The sequence below is a fragment of the Sturnira hondurensis genome, unplaced genomic scaffold (assembly GCF_014824575.4).
Source record: "Sturnira hondurensis isolate 20B ecotype Veracruz unplaced genomic scaffold, ASM1482457v3 Scaffold0001221, whole genome shotgun sequence".
In the NCBI taxonomy this organism is placed as follows: Eukaryota; Metazoa; Chordata; class Mammalia; order Chiroptera; family Phyllostomidae; genus Sturnira; species Sturnira hondurensis.
The window spans coordinates 2600396-2620196 of record NW_028073852.1 but is presented as its reverse complement, the minus strand read 5'-3'; the positions used below and the strand labels follow the sequence as shown (position 1 = coordinate 2620196).

Sequence of the window (19801 nt, the reverse complement as noted above, 5' to 3'; positions counted from 1 at the left end):
AATACATAATAAAATATACAGTAGATTTTCGGAGTACCTATTGTGTGCCCTGCTTTGTCCAGGTGCCAGGCAGAGGGACACAACGAGGGTGCAGCTGACCTCACAGGTACAATGGGAGGCAGAATCAGAGGGCCGCGCAGAGCCCCCTCCCCACACCCCTGCCCTGCAGGGGCAGTGCTGGGCAGCTGAGAAGGGTATTGCCGTCACATGCAGGCAGGATAGGAGTGCAGGCACCCACGTCCCCCCTGCGAGGCAGGCAGCCCCAGAGGCCTCAGGCCCGGTCAGGGCACCCCTGAGCAAAGAGGATGCGTGTCCTTCCTCAGACACTGACCTTGGACTGAGTTCTGCGGGTGCCTGCTCTGGTCTTTCTGGGGAGGAAGGAGAGCCAGGGCAGCCAGGGCTCCAAGCTCAGGTTCTGGGGTGGGGTCAGGCCGTTGCAGGACGGAGCCTTACCTAGAGGGAGGGCGTCGGCCCTGGGAGAAGCAGCGTGGGGCCTGGCCTGGCCCAGGCTTTCCCAGCGGAGTGTGGAAGGGAGAGCAGGGCAGTAATCGAGTAAAGCACAGGGCACGGGCGAAGACTGAGGGCACAGCATGGGCGGAGGCTCAGGGTAGGAGGCAGATGGAGTGTTGCAGGCCCTGAAGGAAGGCCAGCCTGGCTGGAGAAGTGAGCAGGGGTGGAGGTGGAGCCCAGCAGCTCCATGCAGGCTGTGGCAGCCTCCCCACGACGGCCCCCTCCTGCCCCATTCCTGGCAGGTCATCCCGAAGGGCAGGGGCGTGGAATGCAAGTCCCTGTAGGGTCTGTGGCCCCAAGGAGTCCCTTCTAAAGGAAACGCTCTCTGTGCCCTCCCGGACTCCAAGGCCCCTCTGGAGGGGCCCTGACCCGAAACCTCCACTGAATTCCAGGCCCTTAGGAAACAAGCCCCTTATCTCAGACTGGCTCCAGCCCTTCTGCTGGGAAGTGGGGGTGGGGAGCCGAGGCCTCTGTGGGAAGGAAGGGTGGGGTTGGGTCATGAGAGTGGCCCTCTCGGGACCCAGGAGAAAAGGAACCAGCATCTGGGTGCTCAGGAACCCCTTCTGCTCGTAGGCTCTTCACAGTTCGTGCAGCTTCCCTGTTAACCCTGGCGGCAACCGAGGGGAGAGATCTGGGTAGGCGGTTTGGGGCCATCTGAGAATGCCACCAAAGTGACACCACTGGTCACCAGACCAGGCCTTTCTCCTCCCACACCCAGGCTGTCTCCCTGAGAGCTGACCTTTCCTGGGGGAAGCTGGGGCCCCACAGAAACTCCTTCTGTCCAGCAGCTGCTTGTCGCCTCCTACCTAGTCCCAGGGTAACTGGCCCTGCCTCGTCCCAGTGGGGCCTTGCGCGCCCCCCCGCCCCCGTGTGGAGGGAGCAGGGGGGGTGGGGAGGGGGGAGGGCCCTCCTGGGGCCATGAGGCAGGTTCTGAGGCCTTGTCGTGAGGGGAGACCCTCTGAGCAAGTCTTGGTCTCAGCAGTTGTCTAGGCTCGTGTGTGGGGGCATGTGTGGGCACACATATTGTACATGCATGTGCACACGTGCCAGTACATTGTGTGCACACGTGCATATATGTGTTTCCTGTGTGCACACATGTGATTGCATGCACGTGTCTGTGGGGGCAGGCATGTGGGTTGTATGCCCCTGTGCAGGTAGGTATACACGTATGCATGTGTGACACATGTCTGTGTGTTCGGGGGTGAGTGTGTGTCCCTGGCTGTGTCAGATCTGAGTCATCCTGTCGGTAAGCTGGGGACAAGCCACGGCTCCCAGGCAGCGATGAGAAGCCGGAAGTCCCTTGTGCGGCCCAAGGAACTTGCCGTTCCCCACTGCCCAGGTCACTGAACTGACCCCTTCCCTCCTCTTCTTGGAAGCAGGGTCCAGTCTGATCACCAGACTGGACCCCTGGAGGTCACATGATCCTCTCTTGCCTCCATGCAGACCCGCCTCACCACACCTGCCAGCTGTCCCCTTCTCCCCAACAGCAACAGTCCTGAGCCAGGCGGCCTTGGGCTCTGCCCCGCCCCAGGGCTGCAGCCCCGCCCACCTCCCCAGCCTCCTGCTCCCAGCTACCTCCCCCAAACCACATTGCTGCCAGGTTGAGACATTTCTGTTCCCCAGAAGCACTGACCTCTCTCTCACCCCCAATCTTCGCACCTGCTGTTTCTTCTGCCCAGAAACTCCCCAACTATGGGCAGGTGTCCCTGGTTCCCACCTCCTCGGTCTACAGGTCTCAGCTGAGACACCCCTTTTCCAGGAAGTCCCCCGAATCCAGCCAGCAGGGGAAGGAGGTGACCCCGCTCTGGGCTACGATGCCTCTCCTCACTGCTTGCGGGTTATGGGCGGGGCCGGGGTGCTCTCAGCCTTTGGAGTGTTCTGTGTGCCTAGCCCACAGGCCTCAGGAATTTGAGCTGAGTGACAGATGAGACTGGGACTCATGGCACCGCTTCCCGAGACCACGGGAGCTTGGGGGGGCATGGGCACTGCTGTCTGAGGCAGGGGCAGGCCGTGCGTGCCAGTGCAGGGGCGACAAGGAGCACACGCTGGTCCCACATCAGCTCCTCTGTCGGGGAGGCCTGGGGTCCCCCTGACAACCCCTTCCCTGGCTTTTCTGGGATCTTTGCATCTCCCCAGCGCCGTTGGAGGAAGTGGGGCAGGCTCGAGGGAGGAGTGACACGTGACTCCCGGGAGGCTGCCTTTCATGGCGCCCCAGGCTCCCTGGCACCCCTCCAGGGGCAGGCACTGGGGTGTGGGCTCCCACACGCACGAGCGGAGTGCAGCATGCGTGTTCCTGGAAGGCCGGGCCTCTGGCAGGAAGTGATGGCAGGAGGCTGCTGCTGGGAACCGCGCTGGCCCGGCTGAGATAAAGCGAGGCAACAGATTGGAGCTGGAGATAGCGGCCTGGGTCCTGGTAAACAGGTTGGGGGGGATGTCCTCCCCAGCTCTCCTGGCCCCGAGCCCAAGGGATCTATAGGACGCTGGCCTGGGTCCAGCCCGACAGCCTGCGTGTGACATGAGAGCTGTTTGCACCATCATCTCCCCGGACTGGGGGCTGGGGGGTGGGGGGTGGGGGCAAAGGAAAGAACGCTGGGTCCCGGACTCAGGCCGAGCGGGCGTGGGCATGCGCTTGACCCCTGTGGGGGCTGCCCCATGTCAAGGCCACGTGTGCTGTTGAGAGGGAGCATGGGTAGGAAGAAGGTTTCCCCAAGACCTGTGTCCCCTCAGCGGTGACAGAAACAAGACAGCACACTACAGAGGTCACTTTCGGAGCCATCTAGGGAAATCCTAATAGGGTGGGGGGTTAGGAGAGGAGGGGGCCGTGAGGGTGAGAGGGCTGCACCCCCCTGCTCATCAGGCGGGCTCTGCAGACAGCCCTCGCTGGCCCGAGGCCAAGGCAGCTGAGGGACCTGCACCTTCTCGGCCAAGGGAGAACCACGGAGCTTTCTTCCCCGAAGGGCAGGGCAGGGCAGGGCAGGGGCAGGGCAGGGGTGTTCCCGTGCACTTGGGTTTGGGTAGTTGTTTTTTTTTAGGTTATGAGCTCCCACACAACACGCACAGAAGCATATTGTATATTACAAATAAATATAAGATGAACTTCCCTGTGGTTGCCACCCGGGTCACAACACAGACTGTGGCCAGGATTCCAGAAGGTTCTCCGGCATTCACTTCTGCTGCCTGACTTTTGTGACCGGCACCACTTTTCTTTACGGTTTTGCCACCATGGCGGGTCCCTTAGTGATAGACAGCGGAGTGCAACGCGATCTTGAACCTGATCCAAAGTGACTGGGCATGTCCCCTTGTGGCTCTGGCTCCCTCAGGGGAAGGTTAAGCCCGTGGGACCCACGCGTGCTGGTCTCGTGCTTTTCCCCAGTGTGCCTGAGCCTAGGCAGATGTCCCTGCTCCGCCTGTTGGGGACCTGGGCTGGCTTTCAGGTGGGCTCACTCCTCGGAACACGTGAAGGGCAGCTGCCAGGGGCAGAGCCGCTGGGGCCCGATACACCTCCAGCGATACTGAGGTTGACCGGTTTTCTGCTCCGACCTTCCCATAGCCTGTCGCCGTTCCTGTCCCCGTCACTGAGCCTTATCAGACGTCACAACTCTAGCCCTTCAGGCAGCCAAGAGGCGCTTATCTTTTGCTCTTCATCTGCTCTTTTCTGCCAGCCAGCGTGGCAGAGCCCCTGGCGGGTTCTGGGCGCTCAGAGGGCTCCTGTGCCAGACGCCTGAGAGATGGCAGATTCTTCCTTTTACGTGGTTACATGTGCACCCCCCACCCCAGGCCTGTGCCCCGGGAGCTCCTCCGTCTCCTCAGGGTCACGCTGCTCCTCTCCTACTGATCTCCTAGACTGGGGAAGTGCTGCCTTTCCCAGAAAGTCTACACTTGTTGACAGGCTACTTCCTTACAACTGCCAGCTCACCCTGCAGCGCCCGGGGTGTGTGGGGGGCGGTGCCCATCTGACTCCCGAGGCCACCTTCCCTCCACCCTAGGACTTGTCTTTGCTCTGTGGGCCACTCCCGAATGGCCATTGTGCCCAGGCCCGGGCCCAGGCCAGCAGGGTGGGACTCAGAGTCCCGGCTACATGCGGGAGCCGTTTCTCTCGGGGCTGAAGTGGAAGGGAGGCAAGCGGCCTTGGGAGGGAATAAAAGGCCGCCTGGGGCAGGCCTTCAGCCCTGCGGACATCAGAGCCCCTGGAGTGTAACAGGTGCAGCCCTGCCCCTGCCCCTCCTCTGTGGCGGGGCTGGAGATCCCTCCCTCGGCCTAGACTGCCCCTCCATCCCTAAGCCGCCCCCCTCGGGGGTGGGAGGTCTCTGCTGCCTCTCAGAGTCCCTCCTGCACTGTGCAAGGCATGGGGAGGGTGTTCCGCCTCAGGATTGCACGAGCTGGAGGTTTCACCGTTTCCGCCAAGGCACCCACGGCTGGGAGTCCAGTGGGGAGAGGCCACAGGCAGCTCCGGGTCTTAAGGGCTTCTGGGGGGGCCCAGGGGCCCGGCGGGGCAGAAGTGCCCAGAGTGAAGGCCTGGCGCCTGGTGGGCGGAGCAGCTGGAATCCTGGGAAGTCCGTTGGGACAGTCGCCCCAGGGCACCCTCTGCTCTGCTGGGAAGCAGCCAGCCTTCCAGGAATCAGCCTCAGGGTGGGGGCAGGGAGGAAGGTGGGGGGAGCTGAGCAAGGGCTGGGTCCCCCCTTGGAGGGCCTCCTTGGGGATAAGGGGCTGAGGTGTGCGTGGAGGCCTGGGGACTGGGCCCCAGGGACCCTTTGCCTTTCAGGCGGGCCTGCTGGGCCCCTGCCCTCCCATGCCCACGCCCCAGCCCTGCCCCCACATCTGCCCCTCCCAGGGCCCCAGGGAGTGCTCAGCTGGGCCCCTGGCCCAGAGGCCGGGATGGGGTCTGGCATTATCTGCTGCTGCAGCTTCCTCTCCTTCCAGTAACTCGTCCACCCCAGGCAGAGACCTCGAACCTCTCGCGTCTCGCTCACTTACTGGCATCGGCCTCGTTTCCCGTTACTCAGCCTGGGCTGCAGCGCTGGGTCAGCTCTGTGCTGGACGGGCCCCACCTCGGCTGCTCCTGGGGCCTCTGCCCTGGGCCCTCAGCCCACCAGGCGGGAGGACAGAGGGGTCAGACGGGGGGCATGGCCATGGTGGCCTGTCTGGGGGTGGGTCCTGTTCCACAGGCTCCGACCACGTGCTGGGCACAAAGGACCCAAAGATGAGGCTGGCCACTGGTTCCGGCCTTGGGCTCATGGTCCCACAAAGCGAGAGTCCAGGGCTTCTCTGCTACCGCGCAGGCCTGGCCCAGAGCAGGCGTCTACATAGATCCAGCCTCCCGACCTGTCACTGACCCCAGAGGCGGGATCCTGACCCGGGTTATCTACCACTAAAAAGCATCCTTGTCTGTGCCCTGACCGTCTGGGAAATGTATCTTATAAGGTATCCCAATCTTTCCGTTTTCTGGCCCCTGGTTGGCCCTGGTTTCTGTCCCCTGGGCCACAGACAAATGCAGTTTGTCTCCCCCGGCCGTCCCGCAGAGGGTGGAAGGTGGCTCTTGCCAGGGGCCCTTCGGCCGCTGATTCAATGGCTTGAGGAAGAAGGAACGTGAGAGGCTGGAGACTGGACCAAAGCAGGGGAGGTGCCGGGGCCCCACGTGCTGGGGAGCCCGAGGTCTCAACAGGGAATTCCACAGCACGGCCCACAGGGGTGCGAGGAGGGTTTGTGCTTTAAGCCTACATTTCATCCTTTGAAATTGCCTGTCTGCTGTGAATGGTTCATAACGCAGGTAACAGAGCCACAGAGTCATGGAAACTTGCGGTCTCTGGCTGACTGTGCATCGTGGTTACCAGCTCACCCAGCTCCGACTGCGGGGTGCCTGGCCCTGGTTACAAGCAGTGGGAGGCCTGAAGGTCATGTCTCCTAGGTGGGTGATTTCTGCTGCTGTGCACCTGCGTGCCGAGCCCAAAGTCCACGACGGCAGGATGAAGCAAGGCCCTACAGTCAGGGACCTGGAGGGCTGGCTGCCAGGAAAGTCTCAAGCTGGCGTGACAGGGGTGACAGGAGGTGTGAGGAGCAGGAGGTCTCCCTGGGGGGGCTTGTGCCCATCGAGAGCAGAGACAGGGCGAGGTTGTCATGCTGGGGTGTCAGGGAGGCCGCTGCAGCCTGGCCCTCTGCTCCAGGACCAGGCATCCCTTCCTCAGAACGGACAGTCCCTGCAGCTGCACCCTCCAGGGCACACACACTTGTCTCCCTGTCCCCAGAGATACAAGTTGCACAGACAAACACTAGTCCTGCTCCTGCAGGGCCTGTGTGTCACCCAGGCCAGGTGGGCGGTGGACCGTGGGAGATGCCAGGTGCATCCCGGAGGCCTGAGCGGGCAGGGGCCAGTGCTCCCTGTGGGGATCCTTCATCCTTGAGCAAGGAAGCTGGGGAAGCAAACTCCCTGTCTCAACCGGCCCACCAGCCTCTATCTACCGGGCACTGGGGAGGGTTGCTGGCCTGTGCTTGGGGGGTGGGGGTGCCGTCCCCCCTTGAGGACAGAGGACTGGAGGTGGATGCCCAGGGGCTCCGCATGGCTGAGGCCACGGTCCGCCTTCTACAGGTGAGGAAACTGTGGTCTGGGAGTTGGAGCCCCTGCCGCTAAGTGGCAGGGTGAGGATTGGAACCCAGGCCTCAGTGGTCTGGCTGTGGGCAGCACGGGTGTGTGTAGGGCCAGCAGGGGACAGTGCCCGGAGGGCCTGGAGGCACTGCCCAGCCTTCCTCCCCTTCTGTACCCAGGAGCCCATCTGTCTTCCAGACTCCACCCAGCTGGTCCCCTTGGCCTAGAAGGGCGTCCTGACAGCCTTCTACCCTTGGCCAAGACAAACCCTTCCCTCCCTATTTCTTTACACCTGCCTTACCTCTGAGCAGTCCTTACCATCGGCCACTGGCCGGTGTCCCTCACCGGGCTGAGGGCAACCGGAGGGCAAAGCCTGCGTGTTTGTCCGTGGGACCCCTGGCACAAAGCTTGGAACCTGGTGAAGGTTAAGGAAACCCCTGGGCAGAAGTGAGTGAGAATGTGGAGAGTAGGGGGTGTGAAGCCTTCCTTCTGGGGATGGGAACCGAATCCAGAGAAGAAGAGGATGTATACGGGGAGGCAGGGCCTGGATGGGCAAGCCCGTACTGACCCTGCTGCCCTGGATGGCCAAGCGGGTAGCCGGAAGCTCCTCCAGCCTTCCCACCCAGGCGCTCAAGCTGCACCTGGGAAAGGAGCCCGCCCGCAGCAGGGCAAAGGGGCGGGGCGCGGTCAGAGCTCGGGACAGACACTCCCCGGGAACCTGGAATCAGTCAGTTTATTGGCTCATTTATTCAGGAAATATTTATTGGGCACCAACTGGCGGCGGGAGGGCGGGATGGGGGGCCCCTCCAGGCACTGGGGTTGGGAAACCCTGCTTAAGGGCTGGGCCTCTGGGGCAGGCTCGTGGACCACGCCCGCCCCCTTGGTGGGGCGAGTCTGCCCAGCCCACACTGGGCGCAGAGCCCCTCTGCCGCCCTCGCCCCGCCCGCCTGGGCCCCGGAGAGACAGCCACCCTGGACCTGGGGGCCGGGCTTGCTCGGGGCGGCGCGAGTGGGTGGGGGCGGGCCTCCGCAGCCCCGCCCGGGCCCCACACGCGCAGCTGTTCCCGGAATGGGGGTTTTAAACTTTTTTTTTGTTGTTGGCGAATATGCATGTGGTCTTAATTATTTATATGTAGCACTTATCTCCCCCAAATGTTTTATCGGGACTCGGCAGATCCGAGATCCGAGAGCGCCAGATGGATGCCCCAGGCGGCGCTAGGGCGGGGAGGGGACGGGACTGGAGCTGCGGGAGCCGGGAAGCCGATTTAAGCGTCCCCTAAACCGACGGGGGGGGGGGGGCGGCGGGGAGGGCAGGGAGGATGCGGATCCGCGGTCGGTCAAAGCCTTTCAAGCCTTCCCGTCGTCGGGAAGCGGGAGCTGGGCGGGCCCGCGGGAGGTCACACCTGGGCCAGGGTTACTTCCCAGCTCAGGCCCGCGTGGACCCCGCCAGCGGGGGCGCGTGTTCTCCGCGGGGCCTCCGGGGGAACGAAAAGGAGGGCGCAGAGCCTCATTTCCGCGGCAGCCCAAGCGGCCTTAAGAGGGGCCCGAAGACTTTCTAATGGGAGTGGGGGGAGGCGAGAACCGCCGCAACTGAGTCCTGCACCCGCGAGCAGGCCGGGCACCCACGGGCGCTCCGCACCCACCCTTTGAAGGGTGAGTGGTCGTACCCTCTCCGTTAGGCGGAGCAGATGGAGGTTCAGGAGAGTCCCCTGTCGCAGGACCTCCCGACGAGCAGCGAGTAGTGCCCCATGGGCCTGAGCGGGTGGGGGGCCGAGCCTGCCCCTCATGTGCCCCGCCCCCGCCCGGGCTCCCACTGCCTGTGCCCTCCGAATGCCCTCTCTTCCTGGACGTTGGGGCAGCGCCCTCGCAGATTCCTGGAAGGGCCTCCAGGGCACACACAACGCCTCCCTTGCACTCGCCCACCCTGCGCCTGCAGGATTTGGAAGGTGGGGGCAGGCGGGCTCCGAGGCCAATGCCTCCCCACACTTGGAACCCCAGGAACCTGAACGAGGAGGACCCCAGGAGTCCCAGACCCCTCCCACTGGCAGTGCCCACAGCTCTCTGGCCAACTGCAGGGTCCCTCCCCGGCCTAGACAGGGAGCAGGGAAGGGTCCCAACCAGAGGAAGGGGGGCCACCTTGACAGGGTGGGGCTCTGGGCAGGTACGATCCCAGCCGCCTGGATTTGGAGGTGCACCCAGGGTCCCCCTTGCCTGGGGGCTGCTTGTCCCCACCCCGCTTTGGGCTTCCGGAGGTCCCTCACCTTGGGGCGGTGGGCCACTTAGGGTGGAATCCTCCATGTGGGGGCTGGTGGGGTGAGCTCTTGAACCCCCTGGAATCCTAGAGTCCCTGCATAGGGCCTGGCCACAGAGGGCAGCCGCATTCAGGCCACTCTTAAGTTTCACCCCTGGCCCTGGAGGGGAGACTTTAAGAGGTAAAGCTCCTTCTGGAGGGAGAGTCCCACCAGCTCCCAGGCGCCACTGGGTAACTGGGTCCCTCCATTAACAGCGGGCGTGGGGGGGTGCTGCAATTGGGGCGGCAGACCAGGCAGGGGCCCAGCCCTGGGGAACCGTCTTTCGCTGGAGGGAGGCAGGGAAGGTGATCATTCCAGGCTGGGGAGGGTCTCTGCTTCCTCCAAAGGGTGAGGACTCCAGGGAGGCAGCTGTGCTGCCTCTGGGTGCCAAGTGCCCGCCGGGCCCCCTTGGGCCCCTAGAAGAATTGGTCCCCAGCAGCCAACCTGTTCCCTTAGCCAGAAGTTGCCATGGTGACCCCCTCCCACCTTCAGCTACAGCTTTTCCAGTAAAACCACTGCAGAAATCCATACTTCCCGACAGGCACGCCCCCCCCACCCCCACCCCCACTGCTCGGCCTGGGAGCAGCTGGGAGTTAACCCTCCGCTTACCGGCAGATGCTCTTTGGGGGAGTTTGGGGGAGTGAGAGCCCACAGTGGGGGCCTGGGCATAGAGGAGGCAAGGAGAAGGTGCATAGCGGATAGGCCAGCTGCCCTGTCCCTCAAGGCCCCAGCAAGCAGACTTGAGCAACGCCAGGAAGTTGTAGGGGAGAAAGGACACTAGTTCCCGACATAAGGCCCCCTCCCCGGAGGAGGCTTGCTGGGGTCAGGGCCACTTCTGGTGTGCCCAGGCTGGGCTCCAGCTCTCCAGGGGGACCTACTGCCGTTGGGGGGCAGCTGCTGGCCCCTCCTCTGCCCCTCTCCCAGCACAACTTCTGTCCTAGAGACACAGGGCTCGGCTCAGGCCCTGGGGCCCCACTGCCCGGCACTGGAAGCCCCCCAGGTGGGCTGCAGGCCCAGAGCCTGGCGCTGTGCCCACAGGTGGCCCTGGTGGACTGTTGGATAGAGGGGACTGACCCGCAGGGTCTGTTTACCTTGCCTGAGAAGTGGGGATGGCGATGTGGGCTGCTACCAGGTTTGAGGAAGAAGAGCTGGTCTGCTGGGCACCCCCGGGACCGACCCGCCCCTCTTCTGTCCCAGAGGGGCCCCTGCAGGCCCCTGAGGCCGTGCAGGCCGGGGGGCTCAGCACCGCAGCCCCACCCCGCCGCTGCGTGTCCAGAGCTGTAAGCAGGACACGCTCTAATTGCTCTCTCTGTAGCCCAGGATGAATAATTGAGAGGTCTTTGAAGAGAATTAATTAGCCCGTTTATTGACTGTAAATGCTTTGCTGCAGATGATAAAGAGGGCTCCCGGCCACGGGGGCTGCCCCGCCGGCAGCTGGACAGCGCTCCCTCTGCAGGACCGGGGCTCGGCCTTGGCCTGGGTCCCGGCCCCCTTCTCAGGAAGAAGGGGGCTGCTCGTTCTGCCCCTCAACCACAGCTCTGCCCATTTCTCTTCCCAGAGACAAGGTGGGAGGCCCCCTTTCCCCAAGGAGAGGGGACCCGTCCTTACAAGCAGTCGTGGGGCCTGTCCTGCTGCAAGCCAGACTCCTCTCCTGGGGCCAGGTCCTCAGGGGAGAGGCACCCCGCGGGACCTGTGAGCTGCCCCAGCTCCGGGGTCTCTCTCCATTCAGTCTGGCCCTTCTGCCATCCCCCAGCCCCTGTGCAGCCCTCGGGAGTGGCAGGAGAACACAAGTCGAGTGGGGGCTCAGCCAAGTAAACACATGGGCGGGACAGAGGGGGCCAGGCTCTGCCTGCAGGGTCAGACCAGGCTTGCTCGAGGGTACTGCGGTTTGTCACAAGGGCAAACAGCGCCACAGCTTTTACTCCAGGCCAGGTCCCGTCCCAAGCACGTTCCAGGGGCTCCTTAATCCTCCACAACCCCATGTAAGCCCCATAGAGATCGGTGTGGGCTTGTTCCCTGGTGGGTGGGCCAAGCCTCGCACAAGTGAGGGCCTGTTGGATGAATGAATGAATGGACGGACGAATGGACGGACGAATGGACGGATAAACGTGAGGACGCTGAGTGTCAACACTGGACTCCCACACCATCTTTGTCTGACTTGAGGACCCGGGCTCAAGTGATTGCCGGCCTCGGGGGACAAAGTGGGAGCCCTGAGTGCCACGAGAGGGGTCAGCCCCCACCCCAGCTGCTGGGCATCAATGAATGTGACAGCCGGCACCTGCATAGGCACGTGGAGACCTGGACTGGAAACCCAGCCCTGCAGCTGTGTGGCGTGTGGGCTGGAGAGAGCAGACCCAGCTGGGGAGCTGGGAGGGGAGCCGAGCACCTGGTCCAAACGAGCCGTGACCAGGCCTGGGCTGAGACCGCAACACAGGGTAGAGAGGCTGTGCCGGCTCCAGCGTGTGCAGCGGAGGGAAGGGGCATGGCGCTGAGTGACTCGGAGCTGGGGGCGGGGGACAGAGGAGTGGAGATGACCTCAGAGGTGTAGTTAGCCAGTGAGGGCATTGCTCAGAAGCACATGAGGACAGCCAGCCCCCCTCCCCAGGAATGAGGATGCACCCCCCCCATGCACCCCTTCAGCTGGGTTCAGTGAGAAGGCTGCAGCAGACACTGCGGGGCAGAGGCCAGTGCAGGTGGGTGTGTCTCCCTGTGCCCAGCCTGCACCCCCTCCACCATCCGACTCTTCCCAGGGCTGCAGACAGCGTGCCTCCTTGTTTTTCTGGAGCATCTGCTCTGTGCAGGAACTTTGGCAGGTCCCAACAGCCTTACGAGGGGGTGTGGCCACACAGCTGCCTCTCCAGGCGCATCTGACCTAGATGACAGCCCCATGGTACCAGGTCTGTAGACATCAGAGCCAGACTCCAGGTTACAGTGAGGCGTTTTGCTTCCCCTGCCTCCTCCCCCTCGCCTCTAGGAATCGCACCTGCCAGCCCTCGGCACAGTGATGTCGGGAGCTTGTGGATGCCTCAGTTGGCTTCTGCAACTCCTCCCTTACGGTGGCTGAAGCTAGGTGCGTGGCACCTGGGAACGGTTGGTGGCCGTGCAGAAAGGGCACGGCGTAGGAGGAGAGAAGGAACGCTGTCTGAAGGTGTCTGCATCCCAGGCAGGAGCAGAGCAGAGAACCCGGGCCTGTCATCGGCCCCTCCTGTGTTCCTGCAGAGGGTAGGTGTTGGTCCCTGTATCAGTCAGCTATTTCCCTAATGGGCCACGTAACAAATAGTCCCACTATCTTGATGGCATTCAACAACTTTATTGTTTATTTTCTGCTCTCCTTTCTGTGGGTTTGTTGGGGTTCAGCAGACCCAGGCTGGAAGCAACTGGACTTGACCCCAGGCTACAGCTTGAGTCCAAGTCTTCGCAGTGTGTTTCTTACCTGCCCGGAGCAGCAGGCACCCTAGGTGTGATCTTTCCAGCCGTGTTTCAACCCTGTGTGAGAGCACATTTGTTGGGCGAGCAGATAACTCATGTCTCCTCCCACAGCACGTCACTGACATCCCATTGGGTGAAACAAGGCACGTGGTGCCGTGTTCGGACTGGTTCCGCACAAGGATGTCCTACCCCTCAAAGGTGATGTGTTAAGAGGTGGGGCCTTTGGGAGGGGGCAGGTCACCAGGGCTCTGCCCTCGTCGATGGGATTGCGCCCTCAGTGAAGACCCCACAGAGCTCTCCGCCTCTCCCACCCCGGAGCCCACAGTGAGAGGCCCACCCACCGTGAGCCAGGGAGGAGGTCCTTCCCAGAACCTGGTACCCATTTGATCTTGGACTTTCCCCCTCTAAAACTGTGAGAAATCCATTTCTGCTGCTGACAAGTCGCCCCATGTACCGCCTTCTGTTACAGCGACCCAGACAGACGAGCGCGGATGGCCAGTGTGGCCCAGGACGTGGGTGTGCCATTCTCGCGGGTGGGCGTGAAGAAGCAGGATGGGTCACTCCGTTTCCACTTTCTCATTTTTTAAAAAATATTTTATTCATTTTTAGAGAGAGTAAAGGAGGGAGAAAGAGAGAGAGAAACATCAATGGGTGGTCGCCTCTCACATGCCTGCAGCCAAGGACCTGGCCCGCAACCCAGGCGTGTGCCCTGACTGGGGATCGAACCGGTGACCTTTGAGTTCACAGGCCGGCACTGGATCCACCAAAACACACACCGGCCAGGGCTCCCCTTTATCATTTTTAAGTTTCACTGTGAGAATAGTTTTTAAAAACCAACAAACGAAAGTAGGCAGACAGGCCGAATGAGTGCGTCCTCATCAGACATCCATGTCTCCATGGTTGTCTAATCTGTCGTTTTTCTCTTGTGCAGGTATTTTCAACATATCGAAGTTTGAGGCAAAATACGCCTGACACACAGTTACCATCTCAGCCACTGTACGTGCACGGCTCCGGGCACCGGGCACGCACGCGCTGCTGAGCGGCCGGCCGGCCATCGAGAACGGCTTCGTCGTCCCGACCTGACCCTCGGTCCCGGGAACCAGAAGCACCCCCTCCCCTCCCCCACCCCTGGCACTGCCCTTCCACCTTCTGCCTCTGTGGGTCTGACTCTCCCGGGTTCCTCATAGAGGAGACACCGTACAACATTGCTCATTCCCCTAAACCACGCTTTCCAAGTCCTTCCGTGCTGCAGCAGGTGGCAGGAGGCTGGGAGGCCGCCGCCGTCAGCTTGTCTGTCCTCGGATGACGGACACGGGGTGGCCCCCACCTGCTGACGATCCTGAGCCCCGCTGCTGTGACCTCGGGTGTGGGAGTGCCTGTCGCCACCGTGCTTTGGGTTCTTGTGGGTCCCTCCCCAGAAGAGCAGTCACTGGGTCACAGGGCCCCCCTCCTCCCCGCCTTCCACACCACGTTCGTTCCCTCCGGCGAGGCACCAGGGCTCCCTCTCTCCACATCCTCCCCAACCCTAGTTCTTTTCTGCTTTTCTGTGGATTGTACAGCCGTTCATTATTTTCCCAGGGGTGGAGGGCGTCTCACTCTGGCCTTGATTTGCATTTCACTCTCCTTTCTATCTCTCGGCCAGACGGAGATGGGTTTCTGTTTCTGGTAACTGGCACTCCTTAGCGGCTGTCACAAAAGAGAGAGACAGAGAGCGCCCGAGTGCTGGGCGCAGTGGTGGCTCAGGGTCCCCTTTGCTTCTCCTTCTCCTGCCTTCCCAGGTCGGGGCTCCCCCTCAGGGGAAGTGCCCTCCTTTCGGGGACTTGGGTGGAAGGCTGCTCTGCCTACTTGAGATGGAGCCTCAGTGGTCCCCTGACCCTCCGAGAGGAGGCCAGGGCTCAGCGCTGGGGGACTGTCATCCCAGGGCCACACTGACTACAGTGGGGGTGGGGACGGCAGTCCCTGACCCCCTCCCCGGAGGAGGAGAGAATGGGCTCTGGAACCCTCCCAAATGTTCACCTTGCCGCACTTCTCATGTTCCTCCTGTCCCCGCTGTTGCAGACTCGGGGGACCCCAGGAGATGTGAGGACCCTGTGGCAAGGTCAAGGCTGCCAGGGTATCGATGCCCAAGGCTGTGGATGTGACAAGTGGACACTAGGCAGAAAGAGTCTGCAGTCACATGCCATGAGGGAACCCTGAAGAAGCCACCAGGAGACCCAAGTAAATGGCAGTCCCCCCAAAAGATGCGTCCATGTCCTAAACCCCAGACCTGTGCAGGCAGCCTGTTTGGGAGGGAGGGTCTTTGCAGGTGTAATTAGTTAACGGTCTCACGATGAGATCCTGGCTTATCTGGATGGGCCTTTCGTCCAAGGACTGGTGTCCTCGGGAGGTGTAGACGGAAGGAGACTTGAGACCAGGCCCAGAGGGGAAGCAGGCAGTGGAGGGTGGAGGCGGAGACTGGAGGGGGGCTGCCACAAGCCACGAGGTGCTCGGGAACAGCTCTGGGAAGCCGAGGAAAGACGTCCCCAGAGTCTTCAGAGGGGGTGCGGCTCGCCCGCCCCTGAAGTTTGGACTGCTGGCCTCCAGACCCATGACGTAATAGATGGCAGTTGTTGCAGCCATCCAGTTTGCAGCCCCGGTCGGTCATACACAGGGACACCTGGTGCCAGTGACCAGACCACTAATCCTGGAACCTGCCCCTGCTGACCAGCAGGGTCCCATGAACAACCTGGAGCACCGACCGAGAGACACCCCCAGGTCTTGGGTCTGTCAGCCTTAGGGGCCCGTTAGGTGAGGCCCACCCTGCTGACACTCACCACCAGCTCTCTCCTCTGCCAGTGTCCTCTGGCCCTGTGAGTCTCCGCTCAGGGCTGGACCCGGCCCCTTGCCCCAGACCGGCCTCTCCAGCTTGGACGGCCGGCTTCCTGGGACCCCACCCGAGCCTGAGCCCTGCTGGGCTGCAGACCCCTCAGCTCCAGACAGCGGCTCCCCCGCAGTCCCCACTGCCGTGTACTGAGTGCCCACTGTGCGCCGGGCTCCCCGCCCCCAGGCTTGGTCCCAGCTCCATTGCTGAGGTGGGTGCTGGGTCTTCGTTGCTCCCTGTACGGCGCATAAGTCTGGACATTAGTGCTGTTTCCAGTGAGCCAAGGGCTGCGCGTGGAGGAAGCCTCTGAAGAAAGAGGGGCCGAGCCAGCTGGGTGTGGACACCCACCCGCCACCCCTGGGGCCTTGGGGCTACAGGAGGCCACCTGCTATAGGGGCCGTAGTGGGGCAGCCGGCACAGCTGGGTTGTGGGAGGGGCCCAGGGGCCGCTGGGAAAGGTACTTACCAGCAGGCAGCTCTGCTGAGACCCCAGGGGCCCTCCTTTCCGGGAATGACAGAATGTGGGGTGGGGTGCCGGCCTCTCTGTGGCCTGAGCCCTGCCCCACCTCAGCTGTTGGCCCCCCACCCTGAGGACTGTCTCCTCCCGCTCCTGCTTGCAGCCCCCACCCCCACCCCTCCCTGACTAAGGCCACCCAGGAGGGGAGAGCTGGGGTTATTCCGCCCCCAGACAGGGGGAGCAGGCTCTTCTGAGGGACAGCTGGGAAAAGAAGCAAGGCCACTGGGGACTCCTGCTAAAGGGTCTGGGAACACCAATGTCCCTTCTTCAACCTGCCACCAGCGCAGACACCTTCCTGGCCAGGCCTGAATTGAGCACCTGCCAACATGCTGGGGGTGGTGGAGTGGGTCCCTGCCTCCCTCCCGGGACCTGCAGGGCAGGAAAGAGAGGGGGCGTTTCCCAGGCAGGAGGGTTGGGGCCTTCTCCAGGGCTCCCTGTGACCCTGCTCTGAGGGACCCAGGGCTGTCCCTGCCTCTCTTCAGCAAGGGGGACATGGCAGAGGGCACAGAACTGCATGCTGACACCTCTCCCCGCCCCGCTCGAACCTGGGGCCCACCATGAAGGGTGGGCGGTCCTTGGCCTGCCCACCCCCAGTCACTCGGGTGTGGGGAGCGAGCCTGGTCTCCAGGGAGGCCGTTGAGCAGGTGCCCAGGGCCTGCGGGGCGGCCCCTCCTTTTCCAGAAAGAGGAAGGAAGCAACATCTGGGGAGCTCTGAGCCTCCACCACCACCCCCCACCACTGTTTGGGGCCAGAAGCTCCACCCTGTGACCTGGCCTCTGGGAAACAGGCCAGTGGGATGGGGTGAGGACGGTCCCTAAGGAGACCCCTAGGGAGGACACCTGCCCTCTATGCCCACCTTTCCTGGGCCCAGGGCAGTCAGCACAGGCTCCTGACTCTCTCAGTTCTTCAGGGACCTGCAGTAGCCCTCTGCCCTCTGTCTGGCATTTTGAATGCCCAGTCCCAGGAGCAGGTTGCTCTGAGGACACTTGTCAGGCCTGGGTCCCGGCCCCACCCTGCCCCTGCTGGGAGGAAGGGAAGGCTGAGGCATGTATGCAAAGCATTATGCAAAGCACATGTCCGTGAGGCCCCGCCCCAGGCAGGCACCCCTAATCCCGCAGCTGCAGGGGTGCCCACTGCAGGTAGAGTCTTCCAACAGGCCTGGGGTGGTGAGAAGGAAGGAGCTCTTGTGGCTTTTGGAGGATTTACTGTGATCCAGAGGCGAGGAGGAGGTGGGGGGGGGCGCAGCTGCAGCTGAGCGCGCCAGTAAGTGGTGGCCCCCCAGGATAAGGGCAGACAAGATCGGTGTCAGATTTGGTGTGAGACGAGCTTGCGCCTCATTCACTGGCTCCCTCACTCCTCAACTGGGTGCCCTCGGTGGGCCAGCGGATTGTTCACTGCTCCAGGGGCCCCTCCAGGGGCTCCAGCCCCGGGGTCGCGCTGCAGCAGACAAGACTCAGGTGGTCGGTGGCGGGGAGGGGCCAGCCGGGAAGGAGCCTGGGGACAGCTGGAGCAAACGGCCCAGGGAGACCACAGCCCTGGGGGAGACACTGGGGGGGTGGTGTTCCAGGAACCGGAGGGAGCCCGGGGCCCAGGCTCCAGGCGGAAATGTGCAGGCAGGTTGTGGTGCGGGGTTGGGGGGGCTGTCGGGGGACCTTGCAGGCACCCTGTGGTGGGAGACTACTGCATGGGGAAGCAGCTGACTTCTGGGTATATTGTGGGAACACTATTGCATTGCCACCTTGTTTGCATTAAGAAAACACAAAAAGCAGAAACACAGACCTGCGTGTCCAGGGATGTGGGTGTCCATGGAAGCACTGAGCCCGAAGGTGCTCCTGAAATGGGAGGTGGGGAGTGGGGGACGTCCTCAGGAGCAGGGACAGCGTCTTTGTGGGCCTGTCCATGCCCTGCTGGTGTCCACCCAAACTAAGCCAAACCCAAGTGGGGCCAGAGGAGGGGGCTCACCCATGGAGTCCCCTCGGGGGGGGAGCCTATTCGGGGGTCCCTGGGGTGTGCCCCTCCTGACTTCCTCCTGTTGGAAGGCTGGGCGTGGATGCCACAGCCTCTGCGCCCAAACAAGCCCTCGCTCACAAGCCCTGAGCTGGCTTTTCCTGGGGGCTCGGGTCGCCCCCGAGGCCAGGCCTGCTGCACACTCAGTCTCCAAGTGGACACTTTCTGCTGGGCTAACCTAGAAGTGCCCCCCGTGGGACCTCACCCTGCCCTCAGGGGGAGACGTCGGGCTCCCCAGTCCTGGTCCCATGGGTCCCTGTTTAGCTGTGTGACCAGCCAGCTACTCGATCTCTCTTTTGTGAACTGGTGACCAGCACGCCCCTCCTTCCCATCACAGTCGTGTGGCTTAAATGAAAGAATGCCTGGGTCCCTGTCACACCTGCGTCCCTTATCATTCACTTGTGTGCCTGAATGACCAGTGCCAAGGCTACGCTGACCCTTGGGAGCACCCCTCACCTGTCCTCACTCAGGCCTGGGGACAGGGCAAACCAGCAGAGACCAAGGACCCCCTGCCTGGCTGGCGCCCAGCAACTGTGCAGGCGACTGTCCCCCAGGCTCCTCAGGTGTTCCCTTTAAGGATTTACTCCTGGGGGTGGAGGTCCGTGCTCGGCCTTTAGTCCCACCTAAGGTGGCCAAATTTAGTACGACCAGCAAGCAAAAGTCCAGGCGCCAAGTTCGGCTGACGTGAATTTCAGATAACAAATCCAGGAGGCGTGCGAAACGCACTCACAGTGAACAGCGTCGGTGCTGCGCCCGGGATTCAGACTGATCTGGGTTTCCTGGGTTTTCGCTGGCAGCCCTGGTCCCATCCGCCCCTTGGGTTTCTTACCTTTTTATCCCAGAGCTGAAATGGTTTTTTGTGTGGTTGGGGTTTTTTTTGCTTTTTGTTTTGTTTTGTTTTTTTTTCATTTTGTAGTTTTGCAAAGGCAGCGGCGAAGAATTCTCGTCAGCAGGGTGACTGAAAATTTGACTCCAAAGTGCATCACTGGTTTTATCTGCGCGCGGTCGGAGCGCAGGCCCGGCCCGCGGCCTCAGTCGGGCCCCCGAGGCCCGGTCCCCTGCCAAGGGGCCGCATACCTGGTGGCCCCTTGGCAGCCAGCGTGGAGTGAGTCTGTGCCCGGGGCCGGCGGTAGGTTCACTCCCAGCGATCCTGCCGCCGCCGCTCCTTGCGGGGATTTCACAGTCGTTATTGCGGTAAAATTTGTATTCTGCAGAATGATGACAATACTCAGCTCCTAACAGGAGGATTATTTTTTGTTTGTTAGTGTTTATAAAGCCATGGAAATAGAATTTACTACAAACAATACAGCTACAATTTTATGTCCCCAGAATTGGCCGTAAATAATCAACATAATAGCAGAATGACCGTAAAACACTTACAACATCCTTCTCGGAAAAAGCGGTTCCTGGGGTCGATCCCACCAGGGCCGTGGGGTGAGGCCCGCCGCAGAGGCGAGGGTGCCGGTGCCGACGTCGGAGGGGTGAAGCAACGTCTCCGCAGGCCACCGGGGCGGCGAGTTACTTAACACGGCCGGGCCTGAGTGGCCTGTGAGGTGGGAGCAGAGGGAACGGCTTTGCGGGGTTGGCCAGAGAACTCACAGCGGCTTCC

General features: G+C 62.3%; 1 long non-coding RNA gene across 1 annotated transcript; it reads left to right on the top strand.

Annotated features, from left to right (window-relative positions):
- The first annotated feature begins 12150 nt into the window (after nucleotides 1-12150).
- On the top strand, nucleotides 12151-13264 carry LOC118999688 (uncharacterized). The gene is made up of 3 exons (XR_005069157.1): nucleotides 12151-12450; nucleotides 12989-12991; nucleotides 13128-13264. It is a non-coding gene; the product is annotated as an uncharacterized LOC118999688 (long non-coding RNA).
- The last annotated feature ends 6537 nt before the right edge of the window (nucleotides 13265-19801 follow it).